The sequence below is a fragment of the Schistocerca serialis genome, chromosome 2 (assembly GCF_023864345.2).
Source record: "Schistocerca serialis cubense isolate TAMUIC-IGC-003099 chromosome 2, iqSchSeri2.2, whole genome shotgun sequence".
NCBI lineage: Eukaryota > Metazoa > Arthropoda > Insecta > Orthoptera > Acrididae > Schistocerca > Schistocerca serialis.
In genome coordinates, this window is record NC_064639.1 from 951,226,516 (window position 1) to 951,239,097 (window position 12,582).

The 12,582-nt window shown below is 45.5% G+C and overlaps 1 long non-coding RNA gene and 1 other non-coding gene across 2 annotated transcripts in view; both read right to left on the bottom strand.

Moving 5' to 3' along the window:
- Positions 1–12,582, bottom strand: part of LOC126456515 (uncharacterized) — an 845,506-nt gene that overhangs the window by 730,689 nt on the left and 102,235 nt on the right. The gene's annotated exons all lie outside the window — the stretch shown is intronic.
- Positions 6,032–6,138, bottom strand: LOC126458752 (U6 spliceosomal RNA). The gene has a single exon (XR_007585720.1). It is a non-coding gene; the product is annotated as a U6 spliceosomal RNA (small nuclear RNA).

Sequence of the window (12,582 nt, forward strand, 5' to 3'; positions counted from 1 at the left end):
GTACGCTGTGACATTTAAAAAAAAACTGATTGTGTGAGTTGGAGGTGGCGCAGGATTGGGGGGGGGGGGGGGGGGGGAAGGGGGGCGGGGGTAAGTAGTTACAACAAATCTCATAAATTGTTAAAATACAGCGAGGGGCAGCAAACAAACGTGAACGTGAGCTCCACTATATTTCTCTTTTTAATTTCTGTCTCTGCTGCAGTGACCTTTCCTTAATCGTACAGAAAATGATCAGCTCTGCTCCTCGAATGCACGCGTGCTTTCGTTGACTTATTAAATAATACTGAATTGTTACTGAACTAGTTAGAAATTGCTTCAACGGAAAGATGTTAACCTAAGAAATAAATAGTCACATAGGACATTCTGACGGTATTGCTACTTCTTATCTCTGATTCGCATTTGCGGAATACTGGTCTCCCACATGTATGTTCCTAAATATGATAATGGCTGGTAATTAATGAGGAATATTAATTGACTTTCATAACTTTAACTGGCTGGTCAAGCAGTCATCTTGTACGGGCAACAGTATAATGTACCACTCAAAAGGGTGGATATTCTAATATTATTTTATGGGGAAAAGGCAACGTCGTTTATTTAACTTAAAGCGTACAAATATTTCTTGGCGAATAAGTTATTAGTTAGTGTCACATATTTCCAAAAACATAGACAGAGAGAGAAAGAGAGACACGAAAATTATGTAAATGCTATTCTTTAAGTACGACAGCACTTCTGGATGTATTTTAAGTTTGATAAACTGCCTCCAATTTACAGTTATTAACACTTTGCCGTCCGGCGACACCAGAGTGGTGTCGTGAGCATAGTATCGCGCAGTGGCCGGCGACAGCACTTTAGTGTCATTTGCATTCTGTTGGTGTTTCGTTTAGGTAACAATAAGTTTCATCATGGCAGACGAAAGAAACGATACGATTATTTACGATGAACGCGCGGACGTCTTGTCTGACGTTTCGGAAGACTTGGCCGAGTGGGAAGAAGACACTGAATATCAAAAATATGAAAGTGAAGCAGAATCGTCGGAAGATAGTGAAATACGCTCAAGAATAATTCGGCGAACGCTACGGTTGCCAATTGATTCGGATGAATGGGAAGAGGACGACATTGCACAGTGGTCAGCCTTTGACTTACCGAGGACCAATAATAAATTTGAAGGATCTCCCGGTCCAAACATATTTCCCGAAGATACACAGAGCGTCGAGGATATCGTACAATTGTATATTGGGAACGATCTATTTGAATACAAGTTCAAAATGTTCAAATGTGTGTGAAATCTTATGGGACTTAACTGCTAAGGTCATCAGTCCCTAAGCTTACACACTACTTAACCTAAATCATCCTAAGGACAAACACACACACACACACACACACATGCCCGAGGGAGGACTCGAACCACCGCCGGGACCAGCCGCACAGTCCATGACTGCAGCGCCTAAGACCGCTCGGCTAATCCCGCACGGCTAAAGCAACAAGTACTAAAGCCAAAGTTGCAATAGAAGAAACTGGATTAAAAAAATGCCAAATTTGTCGACGTTACGGAACGCGATGTGCGTGATGTCCTTAGGTTAGTTAGGTTTAAGTAGTTCTAAGGCTAGGGGACTGCTGACCTCAGATGTTAAGTCCCGTAGTGCTTAGAGCCATTTCACCCATTTTGAACCGAAGTAAACAGCTTCACTAACGTAATAATTGGCGAGCGCGCGCGCGCATGCACTCGCACGCACGCACACACACACACACACACACACACACACACACACACAGGGAGAGAGAGAGAGAGAGAGAGAGAGAGAGAGAAGTGGAAAAGCCACTCAATCGTCCCTCCTGATCCACCTCACACTCTCTAACATCCACAACAGGCTATATGTACGTATAGAAGGAAATGATGAGGTGAATGTGGAAAGAACATGAAAATGAGTAAATTTGTCTCAGTGCGGTGCAGAACTCTAAAAATCTAACGACTTTTTGTAGAAGTACACTTCTACATTAAAACAAACAAATGTGGGCAGCAAAAGTATTATAAGCATGGAAACTCTTCGCTAAAACGATTTGTGCCTAAAACAATTGTTCCAAAGATCTGTGAATGCGCTTTAAACTAAAATGAAACGCATATGCACCAGTCGCAAGAGATGGAATAACCGCCATGTTACTTGCAAGTCTACTAGTATCAAAACTTGGCCTTATATTGAAGAAGAATTCTCTGAGAGATTATGTCTGGACCACAGCACTGTTTGGACAGTGGGATAAACGGAAAAGAAGAAAATGGAAACGTTTAGGATGTGGTATCACACAAGCATGCCCAACTTTACGTGGACAGATAATGTAAAAAGTGAGATTTTGCACATAGTCGGTGAGCGAGGAATACCTGGGAAATATTGACTAAGAGAATAGGCAGGATAAAAGGACATGTTTTAAGACGTAAGAGAATAACTTTCATGGGACTAGGAGAGCCGTAGCGGGCAAAAATTGGAGGGGAAACATGGATTGCAATATTACTGCGCATTAACTGAAGATGTTGAATGTATGTGAGAGATGAAATCAAAAGGCTGTCGTGGCAGAGAAAGTTTTGCCAGGGTATATCCAAACATTCGGAAGACTAATTACTATGAAACAATCAAAATTGAAAGAAGTACTTTCCTAAATCTACATCTACATGGTTAGCCGCGCGGGATTAGCCGAGCGGTCGAGGGCGCTGCAAAAAAATGGTTCAAATGGCTCTGAGCAGTATGCGACTTAACTTCTGAGGTCATCAGTCGCCTAGAACTTAGAACTAATTAAACCTAACTAACCTAAGGACATCACACACATCCATGCCCGAGGCAGGATTCGAATCTGCGACCGTAGCGGTCGCTCGGCTCCAGACTGTAGCGCCTAGAACCGCACGGCCACACCGGACGGCTATGAGGGGTTTTATTATGCTTAATTTTTTTATTTTTTGCTGGCACTAATTCCTCCGGTTGGTCCCGGCGCGGGTTCGAGTCCTCCCTCGGACATGTGTGTGTGTGTGTTTGTCCTTAGGATGATTTAGGTTAAGTAGTGTGTAAGCTTAGGGACTGATGTCCTTAGCAGTTAAGTCCCATAAGATTTCACACACATTTGAACATTTCTTTCTACATGGTTACTCTGCAATTCACACTTAAGTGCCTGGCAGACGGTTCATCGAACCATTTTAATACTACTTCTCTCCCATTCCACTTTCGAATGGCGCGTGGGAAAAAGGAACACCTAAATATTTCCGTTAGCGCTCTGATTTCTCTTATTTTATTATGAGGATCATTTCTCCTTCTGTAGGTGGGTGTGAACAAAATATTTTCGCATTCGGAAAATAAAGTTGGTGATTGAAATTTCGTAAATAGATCTCGCCGCAAAGAAAATCGGCTTTGTTTCACTGACTGCCACCCCAACTCGCGTATGATATCAGTGACACTCTGACCCCTATGGAACATGAAAGGAGCTGCCCTTCCTTGCACTCTTTCGATGACCATCAACAAGTGAGGTAACGTAAATGTTGTTTATAAAAGCCCACTTTAAGAGTTGCCGAAAGGGAGCGGAGTGGGCGCAGGACCAGAGGAGCAGAGTCGAAGCCCTGATCTGAGCTGTAAATGCCGTGTCTGACAGGGCAGTCGCCGGCTTCCGCCCTCGGATGCCGCGACAATTCGGTGATTGGTCGTAAACTGTTTCCTGTCTGGGAGCTGCGGTACACCGCACTGCTGTCCCCCCTTTAACGATGTCGCCGAGCGTGGGAGCCACTGTCCGTAAACAATAACAGCTCCCCCGTACCCTGCACCACTTCCAGTTTCCTCCCTACGGAGTAATGGTTCGGTACGGTTTGTATTCAACGACGTAGCATCAGTCTTACACGGGAATTAATGTGTCATTAAAATTTATTGCTTAAGGGGGTCGCTTGTAGTGGTACTTCTGTACAATTTGCGTCCGATTCAGTACATACTCATCATATACCATCTGTACGTATTTTAGTAGTCGCTCAAAGTTCCCATAAGGAAGATGGAGATGACATACATAATTTCCCAGTTGATATGTGCCTTTCGATCGGACTCCATTTCCGCCGATTGTGTATGTATCAGTGCTCTTTTACCACAAACTCTTCCCCGAATGGATGTATGATAACTGTGCCCGGTCAAATTTGCACCCCTACAAAAATCTGTGAAGCCGCGCGGGATTAGCCGAGCGGTCTTAGGCGCTGCAGTCATGGACTGTGCGGCTGGCCCCGGCGGAGGTTCGAGTCCTCCCTCGGACATGGGTGTGTGTGTACGTCCTTAGGGCAATTTAGGTTAGGTAGGGTGTAAGCTTAGGGACTTAGGACCTTAGCAGTCAAGTCCCATAAGATTTCACACACATTTCAACATTTGAAAAAATCTGTGAAATTTGCGCCCAGTAATCCTGGATAATACCTGCTCACTGCGTCACGGCCAGCCTGTACTCATGGAGAGCCTCGCCCGCCGGAAATGAACCACATGCCCGCAGTCAGTGCTGTGCTCCCCTGTCTGAATGGTGCTGACACGCGATTAGTGTGTGTTTGTGTGTGTGCTCGCGTGTGTGTTTGGAATCTACAGGCACTCAACGGCGGATTCTCAGTACTCTTACAAATATTAAAACAAACGAATCTAGCCGGCCGGAGTGGCCGAGCGGTTCTAGGCGCTACAGTCTGGAACCGCGAGACCCCTACGGTCGCAGGTTCGAATCCTGCCTCGGGTATGGATGTGTGTGATGTCCTTCGGTTGGTTAGGTTTAAGTAGTTCTAAGTTCCATGGGACTGATGACCGCAGAAGTTGAGTCCCATAGTGCTCAGAGCCATTTGAACCAAACGAATCTAGATAAAAAGGCACTGTGAGAAGTAAACCTACAAACTCGTGTCGACACACATAATCACTCCATCTCACACGCCGTAAGACAACGGAGGAAAGGTGAAAGCTGCTAAACCTGGAATTCAAACACAAAGAAAATGACAGAGGAGCTACAGTAACAGCGCAGAGAAATTTGACTGGCTGATCACTTGCAAAAATCATGGGTGAGCCAGTCACCCTTTTAATAGAATGAGATTTTCACTCTGCAGCGGAGCGTGCGCTGATATGAAACTTCCTGGCAGATTAAAACTGTGTGCCGGACCGAGACTCGAACTAGGGACAAATATTAAAACAAACGAATCTAGTCGGCCGCTGATATGAAGGTCCCGAATTCGAGTCGCGGTCCGGCACACAGTTTTAATCTGCCGGGAAGTTTCATACCAGCGCACACTCCGCTGCAGAGTGAAAATCTCATTCTGGAAACATCCCCCAGGCTGTGGCTAAGCCATGTCTCCGCAATATCCTTTCTTTCTGGAGTGCTAGTTGAGCAAGGTTCGCAGGAGAGCTTCTGTAAAGTTTGGCAGATAGGAGACGAGGTACTGGCAGAAGTAAAGCTGTGAGGAAGGGGCGTGAGTCGTGCTTGGGTAGCTCAGTTGGTAGAGTACTTGCCCGTGAAAGGCCAAGGTCCCGAGTTCGAGTCTCGGTCTGCCAGGAAGTTTCGCCCTTTTAATACATTAAGAACATCTCTCTAAATTTATTGGAAGCAAGTTGGACATACTACGAAACCTTTAATCTCTAAACACATCCATATTTGTTTGTAAATATAAACCGCATTTGCTTCTGAATTGTATTTTATTTCTCCCAGACGCGTTTCGCCTGGAAGAAATAAAATACGGTGGAGCAAGAGAACGTGATTTTTATAAAACAAATATTTCTGGGCTTGCCTAGGAGGATGGCCACGCAAGAAAAGTCGTCTAAGCACATCCGTTTGAATGTCACTTAAAATAGAGGGCACACTTGTGGGCAAAACTTCCGCTCACTTCTGGTCTCAAAATAATACTATTAAAACGTGGAGCCACGAGCGCCACAAATTGGCGTGTCCTCTCACAGGAGCAAGAAGCCAATGCTGATAGGCCGTGGCCTAAGCGAAGACAAGTAAAGAGGGCTTCATCCCGCCTGCGTGGCTGGAAGGAGGTACGCGTGAGCGCGTTGTCGGCAAAAATGTGGAACACTTCACGAATTTTGGCGTCGTCTTTGGGCAGGGTCTGTGCTAATCTTCTCTGTATCGTTCCAATTTTAGTATACGTACCGCCGAAGCGACTACTGTGACGTCGACGCCACTAAGCAAAAACCAGCAAGGAAATCAAATGATTGTGCTCCCGCAGAATACCTAGAGCGTCACCACGTGTCGATATAACGATCTAAGGTATGCTCTCTTACATGCCCGTACTGCACAGGTTCCAGGCGATTTAACGTTTAAGAACTCCTCCTCCCCCTTATTATTTTTTATGGTTACTGTGCTCTTTTGAAGTAAATCTTACTTAATATACAATTTTATAAACCTCACAAGTCTGCCACGTGGCAATAAAGACAACGATACGCAGAATTAATCAGAAGTATTGCTTCTATTTAACTCTCGCACCTCTGCAAAGATGAGTGAGACACATGTTAGTGTGTATGGGATTGAGAAGCGGCTGAAATCTGACACTGAACAAAGCTCCAGCCACAAGCTGTTCGCCCAGGCCGTGAACGTCCCCCGCCACGTCAACCGCCCGCCTAGCGGTGCCATGCAGATGCCGTGTGGAGGGTCCTGTTGTCAATGCACCCCTCTCCCAGCCGTTTTGTAGACGTTCGAGACCGCGGAACCGCCACAATTCGGTCAAGTAGACAATCATTTACGCTGACCACATAGCTACGGAGATGGAAAATAAAGTTTCAGTGCCCCACTGAATACGTATTAGATTTTATACCAAATTAGCGTCTGAGTTAGTCCCTTTTTCTAATCATAATCTACCGTATATAACTTGAATAAAAAACCGCGCACAGTAGTTGGAAGAAATCTCCGATCACACCCGTATACAAAAAGGGTAGCAGAAGCGATCCACAAAACCACACTCCGATATACTTGCATCCACTTGTTGTAGAATCTTAAAGAACATCACCCGCCTGTAATGTATATCGAACAGAATGACCTCCCCATTGCCAACCACCACTCATTACGAAAACATCGACCAAAATCGCATTTTTGTAAATAACATCCAGAAAGTCATGAATCAAGGCATTCGGGCTGTTTCGGGGTAAAGTCAAGCGCCGGCACGCCGGTCGGAACGATAGATTAGAGAGGGCTGTGAAGAAGAAGTCAGCCAATTGCAAGCGGACCGACCCCTCTCTAGGGTGACGGCAGCGCCCTCGACACGAAGAGGACATTAGCGCCGCGACGCCAGGCCGCGGCCCAGTTGAAGACTAGCACTTGTACGACTTCCACAGCAGCATCGAGAACAGGCACTTGTGTAGCAGCAACTTAGGAACTGGATTATTTCTCTAGTATTACGATTTGTATATACTGAATGGATTTCTTGTTCGTCTGTAGCCCTTTGCTCGTGAAACGTCTGCTCCTCTCAGAGTTAAGTATTGTAATCATTTCCTTTTGTAATAAAATTTACTGATACGTTTTGCTTGAATTGTTGTCTAGGGATCCGAAAAAGCAGGTTTCCTAGGCACCCCATATTTGATTAGTAGGCAGCATACAACACAGGTAGATGCATTATTTCCTGACTTCCGAAAAGCATTTGACTCAATACTAAACCTGCGCGTATTATCACAAGTACATATATACTCATGTGGATATAGTTCTGGCAATACCGGCCATGATCTTCTTCTGTGCGGATTCACACATAATCCCCGAACTCTTACGGGACTTGGTAAGAATGTCTTCCACGAGTAATGAGTGTGTTGGGGTGGGACACTACGAATGTAGTGTGTGGACATACAAGGTGCTGCTGCTACGGTCGCAGGTTCGAATTCTGCCTCGGGCATGGATGTGTGTGATGTCCTTAGGTTAGTTAGGTATAAGTAGTTCTAAGTTCTAGGGGACTGATGACCTGAGATGTTAAGTCCCATAGTGCTCAGAGCCATTTGAACCATTTTATTGTCGGCACGGTAGCTCAGCGTGTTCGGTCAGAGAGCTGGTTGGCCTCTGTAATAAAAAAACTGAGTGGAAGAATAGAAAAAAGAAAAAAAAGAACTGGACTGGATGTCATGTGACGTCCGCAACGACCAAACACAACGATTAACAACGAACAAAATGAAGAAAAAAAAAAGATGGGTAGAGCGTCTGCCATGTAAGCAGGAGATCCCGGGTTCGATTCCCGGTCGGGGCACACATTTTCACCTGTCCCCGTTGATATATATCAACGCCTGTCAGCAGCTGCAGGTATTAAATTAATTCTAATTATCACAAGTACGCTCGTGTGGGTTATCAAGCGAAAGTCATGACTGAATTGAGGATTTTTTTTTTTTTTTTTTTTTAAAAAATAGGGAACGAGCAGCGTGTCATCTGGGATAGAGTGTCATCGCCATGTGTGGAAGTAACTTCGAGTCTGCCCTAGAGAAGTATTTTGGAATCCTTGCTGTGTATGTTGCGTATTAATGACCTTGCAAACAATATTAATAGTAGCCTCAGGTGTTTCCCAGGTGATGGAGCTATCTACACAGAAGTACTATAAAATCAGCAACTTTCTTTAATTGTTGAGAAATGTAAAATTGTACGCTTTGCTCAACGAAAAAGCCTATAAGCCTATGACTACAGTATCAATGAGTCATTACTGGAACCTGTCAACTGATACTAATATCTGGGAGTAAGGGTTTGTATTGGTATGTAGTACAGTTCACACATAGGCTCAATCGTAGGTAATGCAACTGTTAGACGTCGGTTCGTTGGTAGAATACCGGGGGCAAACCATCAGTCTATAGCGAAGATCACTTACAAATCACTCGTGTGACCCATCGTAGAATATTGCTCACGTGTTCGGAACCCGTACCAAAGAGGACTAACAAGAGATTCGAACATATTCAAAGAAGACCAGCATTACTGGGCACAGGTTTGTTTGACCCATGGGAGAGTGTCACGGACATGCTGAAGAGGTTGAACCGTCAAAACCTTGAAGACAGACAGAAACGATCCCGAAAATGTCTTATTAATATCAAGAACCAGCTATAAGTGATGAATAAAACAATAAACCACAATCATCTACGTATAGGTCCCGAAGTGGAGTGCGCGCATGGGCATTCAAACAATCATTCTTCAAATGGTTCAAATGGCTCTCAGCACTATGGAACTTAACATCGGAGGTCATCACTCCCCTAGAACTTAGAACTACTTGAACCTAACTAACGTAAGGACATCACACACATCCATGCCCGAGGCAGGATTCGAAGCTGCGACCGTAGCGGTCGCGCCGTTCCAGACTGAAGCGCCTAGAACCGCTCGGCCACACCGGCAGGCGTTCCTGGACAGTTCGTGTTGTTCGCCCTATGTATGATTTGCCGCAATCACACGGAATCTTGTAAACACCTGATTTACGCACGCCCAGGGCGTCTTTAACGGATCCCACCAGTGATGAAATTTTGGAAGGAGGGCGAAAGATGACTCTCACTTGATACTTTCTCAATATTCTGCCTATCTGTGAAGAAATATTCCCAATAAATGGTAGATAAACAGTCGACCTGAAGGCCTCTTCCTCTTCCTTGTTCCGTCGTTTGTAGGTCTTCATCACTGTGTTCACTTGCCTACGTGAAAAGCCATTCTTAAAAAATACTTTTTGCAGATGTTCCAGTTCCGCTTGAAGACTGTCGGCGTCAGAGATAGTATGGGCACGGTGGACCAAGGTTTTGAGAACGCCCATTGTTTGTGCTGGATGGTGGCAACTAGTAGCTTGTAGATAAAGGTCAGTATGAGTGGGTATTCTGTACACAGAGTGAGCAAGTGTGCTATCACTCGTACGTCGCCCCAAGACGTCTAAAAATGGCAAGCAACCATCTTTCTCTATCTCCATGGTAAACTTTATGTTTTCATGTATGGAGTTCATGTGACGTAAAAATTCTTGGAGACGGTCCAGATCATGAGGCCACACTATAAATGTGTCGTTAACGTATCGCCAAAATACTGTCGGTTTGAAAGTGGCAGAGTCGAGTGCTCTCTCCTCAAACTCTTCCATAAAGGGATTGGCCACCAGGGGAGACAAAGGACTCCCCATGGCGACACCGTCAGATTGTTCGTAAAATTCGTTGTTGAATATAAAATATGTAGAGGAGAGAGTGTGCTCAAACGCTGTAATGTCTGACAACGAGACTCTCATCAATCGAGATAGCGGTTATCAGCTAAACTCTGCTTGGAATCCTGTTATAGAGAAAATTCGTAGTCGACGTAGTTATCTGCATAAAGATGAAAATCGACCTGATATCGATACGTCAAGCTTTCACCGTGGAGGGCGCGAGGCGCAGCGCACGGAGCCGTTATGAACGCGCACGCTGAGCAGCGCATGCGCAATGTCACCTCAGTATGGCTTTAGACAGCAGAGCACAGAGCGTACTCGTCAGTACTACTACAATGGTACTCACCTGAAGATGGCCAGAAGACTCTGCGCCGAAATGTCGAGGCAGGACGTTACTGAAATCCAGCAGTTCTCCCGTGTTTTTATGGAACAATAAACGTAGTGTTAATTGCTTAGATACACCTCATTTGTGATACCTTTAAATTTGTTTAGAAATCAAATACTGTTCATTAGTTATTTTTGCTTCGAACCATACATCAATTTTAGTTACTAGAACCGTATAGGTGATCTGCTGATGAATGAAGAATTAAAGGATTTCAATAGTGGTACTACACCACTACAGAATATGGATTGGCAGAAAATCGAAGAAGGCGAAACTAATGAGAAAAAATGATTCAAATGGCTCTGAGCACTATGCGACTTAACTTCTGAGGGCATCAGTCGCCTAGAACTTAGAACTACTTGAACCTAACTAACCTAAGCACATCACAACATCCATTCCCGAGGCAGGACTCGAACCTGCGACCATAGCGATCGCTCGACTCCAGACTGTAGCGCCTAGAACCGCACGGCCACTCCGGCCGGCTAATGAGAAATAGTAGAAATGAGAAAAGCGATTACCCTGGAATCATAATTGATAATCACGAAATAGATGAAGTTAAGAAATTCTGCTACTTAGGCAGCAAAATAACGTATGATGGATGGACCAAGGAGGACATAAAAAGCCAACTAGCAGTGGCAAAAAGGACAAAAAAATGGTTCAAATGGCTCTGAGCACTATGGGACTTAACATCTGAGGTCATCAGTCCCCTAGAACTTAGAACTAGTTAAACCTAACTAACCTAAGGACATCAAACACATCCATGCCCGAGGCAGGATTCGAACCTGCGACCGTAGTGGCCGCGCGGTTCCAGGTTGAAGCGCCTAGAACCGCTCGGCCACTATGGCCGGCGCAAAAAGGACGTTCCTGGCGAAAAGGAATATATGGGAAACACTGACACAGAGAAGGTACAGGGTGACAGGACATCTGTTAAGACGTCACTGAATAACTTCTGTGGTAGTAGGTGGAGTTGTAGAGGGTAAAAACTATAGAGGAAGACAGAGATTTGGATACGGCCGGCAAATAATTGAGGATATCAGTTGCAAGTGGTACTCTAAGATGAATACGTTGGCACAGGAGAGGAATTCGAGGTGGGCCCCATCAAACCAGTCAAAAGACTGATGACAGTAAGAAAAGTACACCAGAACCACAGACCCTGCTGTAAACACAAGCTACCGCCACTGATTCTGTGTTTACTTCAGCGTAGCACCCCAGGACGCCAGGGGCCTCGTCCCGCGCTGCTGCTACTGTGTCCGACAGCTGTGTCAACTCCACTGACCCACCTGTCGCCAAGCTGATAGCGAGCTCTTGATGTTTACCGAGGCCGCATTGCTGTTTGGCTGCGTGTGTTTGCTGAGGACGGAACACTGTCGTGTACAGGACGACACGACAGGTGAACACGCAAACGGAATCTGGTGTCCATGTCTATTAGCATTTTGCCGTATGGGTAAATTGCTTTTCCCAGTTTACTTCTAACGGGACTGCTGATTCTTAATAAGTAGTCGCGAGGTTGCGTTCAGCAGCACGATGAGATACCTGTGTGGTCAGAACAAAAATAAACACCGTCCGAACAGGCCTTGTATGCCCAACGGTACCGTCCGGCCGCCGTATCATCCTCAGCCCTTAGGCACACCGCACTCCCGGCCGTTGTCAGTCTTCGTGACCGGTGCCGTACTTCTCAAACAGGTAGCTCTTACTTGCCCTCACAAGGGCTGAGTGCACCCCGCTTGCCCTCAGCACTCGACAGAACGGGTGGTCCGTTAAGTACTTAACGGAATCGGTGTTACCACTGCGGCAAGGCTGTTTGCTGTATGGCCATAAGGGTCAGTTCACAATCTCGGTTCGTGGTACTACTAACAAGGGGAGGCCGCCAATTGTGAAATTCAGATTCGATTCATACTGCGCATAATAAAAGCTCATAGCCAGAGGTGTAATGTGGCAAAGCACCAAGATGCACTTCTCAGCCGTTGTCGAGAAAATCGACAGTTAAAAGAAACCGTTGCGGTGAAATGCTCTCTACGATTAATAACTTTTCACAGCGTCATGGCGCAGCGGTAAGCGCTTCGGTTCGTAATCCGAAGGTCGCCGGATCGAATCTCGCGCCATGCAATTTTTT